Consider the following 11,960-nt stretch of genomic DNA (forward strand, 5'->3'; position numbering starts at 1 on the left):
CTGCTCCTCAACATCTGTCAGAAGGCTTCCTTCCTCCTTAACTCTCATAGCAAATTGGAAATTGCTATTAAATGTGGAACCTACTCAAGCAGTATGGCTGTAACAGTGTTACCTGACACTTCATAGTATTTCAAGTACAGAAACAACTGCGAATAAACAGTTATAATTTGATTTAAACAGCCTCTGCTGCAGAGAACTGGATGTGCAAGCTCTTAGGAAAGCTGATCTATTTGAACACATCTTTATATGCCTTTACAATCAGATTTCCTCCCACCATAAACCTGATTTTTACTTCAACTCGTGCCTCCTTGTATGATCTCCTGTAATAATCAAAGTGATGAGTTTCCCACCCCAGAGATGTGTGTGCTTCTCAGGGCATGAAGCTGGAATGCTCTCGGTGCCTGGTGGTTCTCTCAAGCTGCTGTTCCTGGCCATGGGGAAATGGTGTCAGGAGGTGATCTGTGCTAAGAAGTATTTGGAGGAGCCCTTAAGCAATGAGCCTCAAACTGATTGTAATGAATCTCTCCTTCTCCATTTCCTCTCCTCCCCCTAAAATGTACCAAAAGAATATACAGTGCTTTTCGGTTTATGTTACAAACCCACAAGGAAATAAGCCAGAAAGTGATAGGGTAAGTCTGAGTTATTAAAGCTGGGTCATACCCAGAAGGAGGTTACAGCAAGAGGAGCCAACATAAATATATGCTCTATTTCTGTCATACATCCTTCTTACCCTGGGTGGTCTGCGGTCAAGTAATGGAGCAAGGGGAGAAAAGTAGAATACATGAACATGAGGGGATAGCAGAGCAGCTGGTTGGAATCTTGTTCTCGTTAATTAATTTATATTCCTTTTCTGGCCCGGAGTTTGGTGGTAGTGTGGTGTATAAATCTGGAGAAATCCCCTTAATTACTTATTTGACTGAGGTCCTGCTGCTAGCAGAGTTGTCCTCTTCTCCTGTTGAATGTTCCTAATCCCTTCAATAACAAATGAATGTTCTCAGTCAAATGAATGTAGTGATGAGAAACTCTGTGTTAAATGTGAAAGCTGTGCAGCCTCTCTGCTTTGTGTGTTCTCAGGACTTGGTTGTTGGATAACCTGCGAGGGAGGGCTCACACAGACTTTGGGGAAAGGCAGAATGCTGGAAGCATTAACGTATTGGCCATGAGCACAGAGAGCATTATCTCCTAAGATGTAGAGCCAAATTCTGGTTCTCATTAAACTGGTGTGAATCTGGAACAGGCTTCTTCCAGTGTCGTCACTCAGGATTTGCTCTTGGCATAATAAGAAGCGGAGAATCAGTCCAAAGATTGAACCATCGACCTGTGCAGAGTTTGCCTCTGTCGGGTATGTGCAGCTGCAAGCCTGGGTGCTTCCATAGGGCAAAGCTAAAGGCTGAGCAGGAGGAGCTCACCTGCACCGCAGCATCTGTAAGCATCCCAAGGGGAAGCAGAGCTGTGCTGCAGCACTGAGGGCAGGGTGTGCCCTGCTCAGCCCTACGAGAACAAACAAACACAGAGCTGGGGGGAAGCCCTGCAGTAACGTCACGGGCTTGTTTTGCTTGCCTATCACACATCTAAACACAATATTTTCTCATTCTTGGGCCCGCATCAATTTCTGACAGTACAATTGGAGGCCAGCGCCTGGAGCATATTGTCTGGAGGAGCTCGCCGAGGAAACTGAGAGTTTGGTCAGCAATTGTAAATATCCTCCCTCCATTGGCTTTGTTTGTTCTGCTGGGCGACTGGGCTGTGGGACACCCTGGCACCAGGTTAGTGGTGGGAAAGATCCGCCGCTCAGATAAGGATGGGAATAAACTCCACCCACAGAAATGCCAAAGAAAAACCCCTGATTTCTCCATTAATGGCTTTAAGGGGTGGTGAGCTGGAGCACAACAATGGGGTATTGACAATTATGTGCCTCCTTGGCAGGAAAAGGGCTTTCCCCTTGCTCAGAGACATTAATGCACCTCTTCTTGGAATTCTTAAGCATTTTCAAATCCAGCAGCGGCTCGAGGGTGAGGAATGAAGGAAAAGCACCCAGCAGAGAAACTGCAGGTGGGAATGGCTGTGGTCCAGCAGCACTGCGTGCTGGGCAGGGGCTGAGGAATACATGCTCACGTTGCTTGTATGGCTGTGGGGATTTCAGAGCCTGCTCTGTGCTGAGATCTCTCCAAACAGCCATGGCTGTGTGCAGCATGCTGCCTTCACTGCAGTGTTCCCTCACTAACAGTCAGAGGTGTGGGTCTGGTCCCTATTGCACCGTGTGGATCCAGAAGGCACACCAAGCTCTGCCCTCCGCTGAATGAGATTATGCTGTGAAGGCAATGGAGGAGTTCCAAACTTGCACTGACATCACTGGGAGCAGAACAGGGCGCAGCAATTGAATTTGCTCAGCATAACGCAACTGAAGCAGAGAGGCCGTGACCAACAACTTGTACGTTGCTTTAAGAAAAACCTGGACTCTCAAAGTCTTTCTGTAAAACACAGCATGGGTTTCTCTACAGCACGAGGATTGCTGATGGAGAGATGCTAAATGTCAGCTCGCTCCCAAATATCATGTGAACCCTGCAGCTTCCCAAGGCACAGATGTGGGACCCAGCCCACCCTGCTCTATTGTTTGTAGGCTGCACAGAGGCTTATCCCTGGAGGATATCCTGTCTGAGATTACCCTGTGCCTGTCTGCCCCATGGGGCTGGGCACTCAGAATTAAATAATGCCAGAGCAGGGCTCATCTGCAGGGCATGGGGCTGCCCTCTCTGTTTAGTGCTGTGCTCTGGTCCCATTCCCCAGGGCATCACTGCAGCTGCTCGGTGCCCACAGGGATGGGTGTTGCAGACATGGGTGTCCCCAGCCTGGAGGGTCTCACTGAGGCAGCAGCACCCAGTCTGTTCTCATCAGCTCTCAGCGGATGCAGGCAAATGGTTCTCAAATAGCTTTTCCCACTGAATAGTGCAGTTTTGGTGACACTGAGTTGTTTTCTGAGTCTGTTGTGTTTGCTGAAGCTTTTGTTTAGACTTTCAGGGTTTTTCGCTCGCTACTGAGCAGTGATGAGAGGGAACCATGGCAGGGATAAGCTGAGGTGACAAGTGCTGGTTATGTGCATGTGGTTCCATCTCGTAATGAAGAGAAATTGAGCTTTTCAGCTCATTCATTAATCTCCAGGATTCTTACAGGCTTCCATAGAAGTGATAATGCTGTTCATTTATTTCAAGTGGCTGCTCTATCTTTCATTAGTAGCAGAAACACAAAAGTGCTCCCTTTGGGTGTAAGTGGCAAATCATGGTTTTGTGCTTAACTGCCATCCCATAGGACGTGGAAAAGAAGCATCAGAAAAGAAACCAAAAATGAAACCTTAATGCTTCTGGAGAAGCATCTTTGTTACTTGTAATTGAAAGAAGGAGAAGAGGAAAGTCCACAGTGATTTAGTCAGAGCTAAGAGGGACTGGGGAAGGTGAGGGGGTTCTGGTGAAGATGTTTGGGGCTGGTGAATGGCCACAAGTCCCTGTTACTGCAGAAGGGTCTGAGTCTCCCCAGTCTTTGCTGCTGCTGCTCAATGGGGCTGAGAGCAGGGAGGCAGTGGAAACTCTGGGAGCAGTGAAGTGCCCAGCTTTTCCCTTGCTTTCCTGGTCTAATTGATCCTCATTCAACTCTCCTGAACTTAGCTTGCTTTGTTGGCTGTGTGCTGGCTCCTGAGCGGTGCGAGGGCAGTTGGAGAGGATTTGTTGTATTAGCAGCTATAAATCACGGCCCTGCACTGAGCCAGCTCAGCTCCCTGCTCCTTCCCTCTCCCATCTGGAAAAACAGATGGTTGCTGTCCTCCCCCTGCATCTGTGGGGATGCACCATGAATTAGACGGGTGTGTGCTCCAGAGGGTGTGTGGGAAATCCAGGCGTGCTCAGCTTTCCCACTGTATAAGATGTGACAGGAATTCAGATTTCACTTTCTGCAGAGGGGAGAAAAATACTCATTATTTGCTGCTGTTTGGCAGATGCTGGAGGGGAGTGGGCACCTGGTCCAGTGCAGAGAGCCTCCCCTTAGGCTGCAGCACTGGGAGAGTGGCTCCTGCAGGAGCTGTAGCACAAATAACTCGCTTCAGCACTTCATTTGGCTACAAGCTCCTTTGGAGCTGGCTCCAGTCTGGCTCTTAATGAGCTGAGAAGACTTGAAGTCTTCTGCACCCAGGCTTAACATTCACCAGAAATTCAGCTTTTTTTTTTTTTTTTCTCCTGTGCTTCATATGAGGGAAGCAGAGACATGACCGAGGCAAGAGGCTGAATTCCTCCCCAGGGAGGTTGTCTGCAATGGTGGAGAGCCTGCAGGACCTCATCCTGGGGATGGGAATGGAATGCTGCTGTGACTGAGATCCGAGGGGCAATGGGGACAGCTGGAGCCCATCTCCTTCCACCTGGCGTGGATGCGATGCCGCAAGTTCTTAATGTCGGCCCGTGGGCTGTGATGAGGTTACTGCAATACTGACTCACTTGGCAGATGGACACAACCCATGAGTCAGCCTGAATCACATCCGCTGCATCTCAGGGTGCATTGCTGCTCTTGAAGCCTTTGATGTGAGGTGTATGTCCGATTCCTTGGAAACTGGTTCCCTTAATTAAATCAAAGGAAAAGCATCATTGGAGCTCAAAGACCCAATTAGCAGGAAAAGCAAACTCCAGCTCTGAGCATTCAAACCCATTTCTGGCAGAACATGCTGAGCTCTGCTTTGTCAGCCAGGAGTTTCCAAAGGGCTCTGACTGTTGCAAATGGTATGATGATGCTGATCACAGAAACTGTCCAACTCCATGGATATTTGAAGAAGGCAAGCATTGGAGGGGCTGAGTGTTGCTCCTGAGCGTGTGCTCACTGATGAGCACAAGCAAAAGGGAAGATCCTCCTACTCCAGATCCTATTAAATCCCCTTCCATCAGCTTTTGGTGCATGACCTGGTGAACCCAGAGAGGTTCTTTCAATGCTCCTATCACAACAAATGGGCAAACAAAAGCTGAACCAGTATAAAGAAAAGTGTTTGCTAAGAAAGAGAAGTAGTGGAACAATTTGCTGCCAGTAAGCAAAAGAAAACAAAAGCAAATAGGCTGAAGCTTTGCTGGAGAGCAGAAAAACAGCCCTCTGCATTCCTACCAGCGGGGCAGAGGTGTTTGGGGTGAGCTGTGTGGGTTGTGTGCTGTTCCCAGTGCCTGCAGAGATCGCTCCCTACGGGCATATCTGTGGGGCTGTGCAAATGAGGGCAGGGTGCTCTCAGTTTGTAGCCCTGATACACACACATGTTATTTCCTTCTCTGCTCAGCTCCCTCCTTTTGCCACCAATTAAACACGCTAACCAAGGGTGCTGCAGATGGGTTTGCTGTGGATCTGGAATCCCAGAGAGGGCCCTGGGGCTGCGAGGGGCCCTACTGCTATTGCTATTGGCTTGTAATGAAGCTGATATCTTGATGGTTGCATGCAGGTGGTGTCACCTACCTGAGGACAAGTGCACACGGTTTGGCTGCAGAAATTGTTTTTATAAGTATACATGGAGTTATGGAATCACTTAAACATTATTATTTTTTTTATTTATTAAATATTTGCAAACTTTCCTGCTGTCCAATCTGTTGCAGTGCAGTTGCAGTGCTGCAGGTTTGGCCTTTTCTGGGTTAAAAGAACTGGGTGCATTGCATAGGATCCCATGTGTTTGTGGTTGTTGAATTCAGCATTTTGGTGTGTTTTCGGAGGAGTGATTCATGTTTTTTTTCATGGTTTTTGCCCAGGGCTAACTCCATTCCAGCTCAGAGCAGGCCAGCCACGATATGGGCTTAGTTCTGTGACTTCCACTTTGCTAATCCAAACCCAGGACTAAGGATGGCTCAGGTCCGGCTTCCAATTTACCTTAAATGAAATGGTCTAAAACTGAAGCTGAGGGCTTTGTGTGAATATAGACCTCCTTTTAAACCACTCTTACTCCATCATTTATCTTCTCCTTGCCAAAAGAATGAGAAAGAGATTTCTTTTTTTCTTTAAATGAGTGTCAAATACCAGAAAACCACTGGCGAAACCTGGTGAAATACTGGAATTGCAGAGGGGTTTTTGGATTCCCCTTTGATCCCTTACACTTCCCCATGCCAGCAGGGATGCTCTGTCAGCAGCAACTTCTAAAGGGTGCCCATGGCTCAGATGGGAGATGCTGATGATGAAGGAAGAGCTCTGATCTGTCCTGGGGGTGCAAGCAAGCCCTTGGGGTGAGACCCCAAGGAGAGTGGTGACTTCAGCCCAATTCAGTGGCAGGGAATCCTCTCGCTGCCATGCAGGCTCCTGTGTTTGGGGGAGCAGCACTCCCTGCAGCAGAGAGCACCGATGGCACAGCACTTCATTCCACTGCACGTTTCTGAGCGCCTCCGAAACTCAGTGCTGCCACATCTGTGTGCGTGAACTGAACATCTGGGAAAGGTTAGGGTCAAGCATATAAATGGGGGAGCACAGCACATCTCATTAAAATACTCAATCTGTGACGTCAATTGAACCAATTGAGCCCTTTTGCATTGCAGTCGGGGAACCATTAACTTTATCCAGTGGAGAATGTTTATATGGAAAATATGAGGACAGGAAGTTTCTCTTGATTGTGACATGAAGGCTATCAAAGTAGCTCGTGCTTTTTATTTTTTTATATATGTATATGCTGCTTTTCCACCGTGTTCCTGTAACAGCAGCCACGTCCCTGCCCCTTGAGGTGCCATTTGCTCCCTCCTCACCAGACTTTCCCCTCTCTGCACCATTGGGTGCTGCTGAGTTGCTCTGAGTTCTCCCATTTCACAGGCAGCTTCCTACAACATATGCACAGCCTGGCTGTGCTCCAAAATACACTTGGAAGAATTAGGTTAGGTTTAGGCGTGCAATAGAAAATAGATTCCATGGGAACAAAACTTCTACTCTTGCAGTTCTTAAAAAAATAAAAAATAAAAAATGAAGGCAGCATGTGCAAAGAACAGCCCCAAATATCAGGGGATGGGTATACGATCCTCCAGTGTGCCCAGAGAGCATTTGCTGCTCTCTGAGAGAAGCATTTGAGGACACTGAGCTCCTGCAGTGTGGATCCCTCCATTTGAGCATCATTCTCCTCTTTGCCATTCCCTCCCTCTTAGTTTTCTTACCATCTGTCTACAAGAAGGGAGTTCCATCCCATGTTTTAAATCCTGGGTGTGTATTTCTGTTGTATATTTTCCTGAAATGTTCTTATATTCGAGAGATGGCCCAACCTCTCTCCCCATCACTTCAGCAGTGTTTGTTGTGGGTGAGCTCAGCCTGGGGCTCCTTGGAGAAAGGCCTCAGAGTGAACCCTTCCTCTTTGGGAAGGGGCTCTCTGCAGGTGGGCTTCTACTTTTTAAACTTGAAAGAGATTTTGTTTATTTCTGAGCAAGCCCTTTGCTTTTGGTGACCTGCTCTCAGGCACACAGACCAGCTGGGAAAACAAGAGAGCCATCTAAGCTTTGGTTTCTGCTGAAGGCATGGCAGAAACTATGAGCAAAATGGGTTCCTGGCCGTGCAGCTGGGTGGTCCTATAGAGTCTGCGTGTCGGGCCAGGTCCTGTGAAACTCACCTCTGAGCACCTGCATCTCCCTGGCAAAATCAGACATTTCATCTAACTCAACTTTATGTTCCAAGGCTTCCAAAGTCCACACACAGCTCTTTTAAAACTGTGCTTTGTGAAACAGCAGGACTGGGGATGGCTGCTGGCGGCCACCTGGGCTGTGGGGATTGTGGCACCTGAAGAAGTTTGCATCTTGGATCTGCCCGGGGTCCTTCAGCTGGGCTGTGTGAGCAGCTGGCCCTGCTGTGAAGCTCAAGCAGCAGTTTGCTGAGGCAAAGCACGAGGCTGCTTTTCAAAGCCGTGTATGAGAGGCTCTAGAGGTCACAATGCAGGATGGGTCAGCCAGTGTGCTGTTTAAAAAGCATTACAATATTCAAAATGAAAACACTTCTTTTTTTTCCTCCTTTGAATCACGGCAGTCAACTGAAGTGCTTCCAGACCAACTGTTTGAACCTGGATATTTAATTTCTCTTGTGTTGTTTAGCATTGGTCTCCGTGTTGTTGGAACAACAAGAAAAAGAGGCCAATCCTTACAAGGTCAGAACAGTTTGCTAAGCTTAAGAATCTCATTTTGTACTTTAATTGGCTGACCTGTCAGAATAAGAATGAAAACCCCACTTGGCTGCACTCTGCTTATTGAGGCGTTGCTCAGCACAGGGCAGTGCCATGGTGAGATGCAGGATTATCATCATTTGTGTCCTATTGATGTAGAGAAGTGTTACTGCTGCCATTTTTAGGGAGAAGCAACATGAGGTGTCAGTGCAAAGCTCAACCAGAACTATGGCCATTAGACTTGTTTTTTTGTTTTCTAAACAAATCTTGTGTAAAACTCTAAGCAGTGCCTGATTTCAAAACAGAGCTGTCCTTGGGCAGAAGTTCACACAAATGGATCCAGAGTTTCCTTGGGGTTTCAGGCAGCTCTGCTCTGCTCTGCAGTGCTGGGGAAGCTCAGGACAAGTTGTCATTTCTTGTTGTGCTTGTGAACATCTTCATGGTCGTCTTTGCACAACCCTGACTTCCACCTCTGCCCAGGGCTCTTTGCTCAGTGGAAAGAGATGTTTGATGCGAGTCCAGCTGAGTTTTTGTGTGGGAGAGCTGATATGCATTGACAGGAACAGACTGAAGCCGGGATGTTGTGAAATAATGGTAACGAGCTCTGATGAATGACATCAAAACTTGACTGAAGCAAAGCCTCTTGCGATACACAGAGAGCCAGAAGACAGATAGGAACCATGGAGGAAGCTGAGGAGGAACAATGCAGCCATGATAAGATAGCGTCTGGGAGAAAACAATGCAAAAGTGACTGGGGCAGCAGAAAACCACGCCTGTGCCAAGAAAGAAAGCAGTGTGGTAGCACCGATGGCCATATATCGATGGTCTGAGCAAGAGGGAGAGCCCAAGGGTTGGGAGAAAAGCTAGAAGGAGACCAGAGGCCCAGACCTCCCAACACAGGGACATGGTTCCCGTGTTGCTGAGGATGGAAAGGCCACTTGGTTTGGACCGCTTTTATCCGAGGGAATACAAAATAAAAACATGGGTGTGGAAGAAGCAGAGAGAGGAAAAAAATATCCTGATGGTAAATGGAGTGGAAGTGGGCGAGGCAGGGGAACGGGATTCAGATCGGGCTGACACTGGTTATTTATTGCTGTTTGTATCCCCATATCTTACATCTCAAGAGGAAGGCGAAGGCTTTGTCCGCCACGGCTGTTATCTGCTGAGGGCGGCTGGCAGCAGCCGGGTTCCCATGGCCGTGTCCCTCTGGGTTGACCCTGTGCTGGCTTTGAGGTGGGTGACGGGACTGTTCAGGTAGCAATGGGCTGCTGTCGTGCTCACGTGTCACGTGAAGTCATTCAGAGAGGTTTGCAGTGAAGGAGAGATGATGCTGATGAGTTTTGAGCGTGGTGGGGTGGCGCAGTCCAAGGAGGCCACCTCTGCTCAGCAGAACGTGTCAGCACGTGCATAGCTGTAGGCATCTAACAAGTACTGAAGCCTTGACACAGGACTGTGCATAACCCTCTTCTCTTTTCCTAAATTAAACTTACCCCATAACACTCTGCTACCATGAAATCAGGGACAGCAAAGCCAGTCTTGCTCTAATTTTCGTATTCATTCCCAGAGGTTACTTGGCAAAACTGTACTCTGTGTACTTCCACAGAAGAAATCTTGGACGTAATTATTTGAATAGAGAGCTATAAGTGATAAAAATCTGTTTGTACCACAATATCTCTAGCCAAATGATTGACGTACTAGCTCCTGTCCTTCCACTGATGTAACTTTTCAATTTCCTGTTGTCTAAGCTTGATTTATTTCTCCATTTATTTGGGTTTTACAAAGAGCACTAAGAGCTTGCCACTTGGGTCTCTTTCTTTTCTTTTTTTTTTTTTTTGGTCAGTTCAACCCTCTCAGTCCTCAGACTCTTCATTGTTCCTGCAAACAATGAAAAAGATGGAAAGAGTAGCTGTGAACAGCTGCCTGGTTACCCAGGTGTATGACTGGTACTGAAGGAGGCCTGTGTTCCCTGAAAGAGATAAATTCAGGCAGGTTCATATTGTTGCTGCCCCCAACACATGATTTGCAGAGATGCCAGCAAAAGACTGAAAAAAATCAAAGCAAAGGAGGAAAGCAGGTTTAGTAAAACTCATGGTTTTCTCTGGTTGCACACTGGCTGCATCACACAGAGCTCTGCAAGACCTTCTTAGAAAGATTTTACCAAGTTATTTTTTAGAGAACCTTTCCTCTTCTCATCACTCAGCTGTTCTCTTCCTCGCCCACCAGGGCACTCTCAAGGCAGTGGTCAGGAGGCAGAGCTTGCAGCCACTGATTTTGCAGAGCAGCTTCAGCAGGGGCTGCTTGTGACCACAGTGATTTGTGCCTATCCTGCCTGCAAACCACTACCAATTCCCAGCTGGTAGAAGTCCTCTGGTTCCTTTGGAAATCAGCTACATGTTGCTGGTTGTCCCAGGGTAGCAGAGTCTTGAAAGCAAATCAAGAAAAAGCAGACTGAATTCGGAAGCAAAAACTGATTTATTGCCTGCAGATTTGTAATGTGATCATTCTGATATGGCCCTGGCATAGTGATGTACTTCTTATAGCTCACCCCATGGAGGTTTATGTGAGGCACACGAAAAGGGAGGTAAATACCCACGTCGGCCTATGGAAAGATGTGTAGGTTTTGCCCCAGACCAGCTGGGAACTGCTCAGCAGCACTTTCCCCAAAGGCAAGTGGTGCACAGCACTGCTGAGAGTTGGAGCCTTCTGCTCTGGCAGCACAGCCAACAGCCCCAGTTCAGTTGAACATACGTGCTGGAGCTGAACACCCTGCCCTGAAATCCATCTCTGGACCATCCTTCTGCTAAGCACACGAGCAGTGCTGGGGACATGAGAGAGTCTTTGGCTGAAGTGGTTTGTATGGCACAAATGGGAAGTAGTGCACAGGGTGGGATTTGTTTCACGCAGCATCAAGCAGAGCAGGGCTGATGCCAGCAGAGCCTGGCAGCAGGAGCTGGGATGGGGGCACCGGGCCCCACATGGGGGGGCTGACGGGGGCTGGGCAGTGGTGGATTGCTGGGCTGCATCTGCCACCTCCCGGCGGATCGTGCTGCTGAGATCCAACCCCCTCCAGTTGAGACCTCTCTGCTAAGTCGATTTGCAGGTGAAGGAAATTAGATTGAAGTCGATGTGATGGCCTAGTGAGTGTAGGGTCGTTGTAAATTGGTTTTGGTGGTAGTGAAGCTTTTGGAGCTGAGGAAATGCAGACGGTAGCTCTGAGCAATACTTAGCACGGTAAGACTGAAATCCTTGTTTTGAGCTTCTGGCTTCTACCAGCGGTTCTCAGGAGGTGCCTGGCCAGATGGGATTCCAAAAGCAGAGTGCTTAGTTGGCAGTGTGGAGACTTTGGTGTCCCCGGAGGAGAGCACAGCCCACATGATAGAGCGTGTTTTTCCTTCCTATCTTTCTCCTTGAATTTCTACTCCTCCACCAAAAGGAGCATTATAGCGACCGTTTTCTAAAGCTGTAGAGATCAAATAGATTTACAAATCGTGTGCACAAAGCGGGGAATGGCTTAAGCACGCTACTTAAACGCTTCCTGACAGAGAAACAGTAGCGAAACCCAGCGGCTGTGGGCTGACACAGCGCGCCGTGCTCGGGGCTCTCAGCGCTCGCTCCGCGCGGTGCGCTGCCCCCTGGCGGCAGCGGAAGCGGCAGCGACGCCGCTCCGGGGCTCAGCGGGGAGTGGCAGCAGCGCCCCCGTGCGGCCATCTGGAGGCACTGCGCGCAGCAGAGCGCCCGTCGGGGCTTTGCTCCGGGGTTTGGGCTCCCGGAGTTGCCGGGTTTGACTTCCCAGCGCGTTGTGCTGCTTCTCCGCCGCCCTCAGCTCTCGCAGCTCCCA

The sequence above is a fragment of the Meleagris gallopavo genome, chromosome 20, assembly GCF_905368555.1.
Source record: "Meleagris gallopavo chromosome 20, MGAL_WU_HG_1.1, whole genome shotgun sequence".
Lineage (NCBI taxonomy): Eukaryota > Metazoa > Chordata > Aves > Galliformes > Phasianidae > Meleagris > Meleagris gallopavo.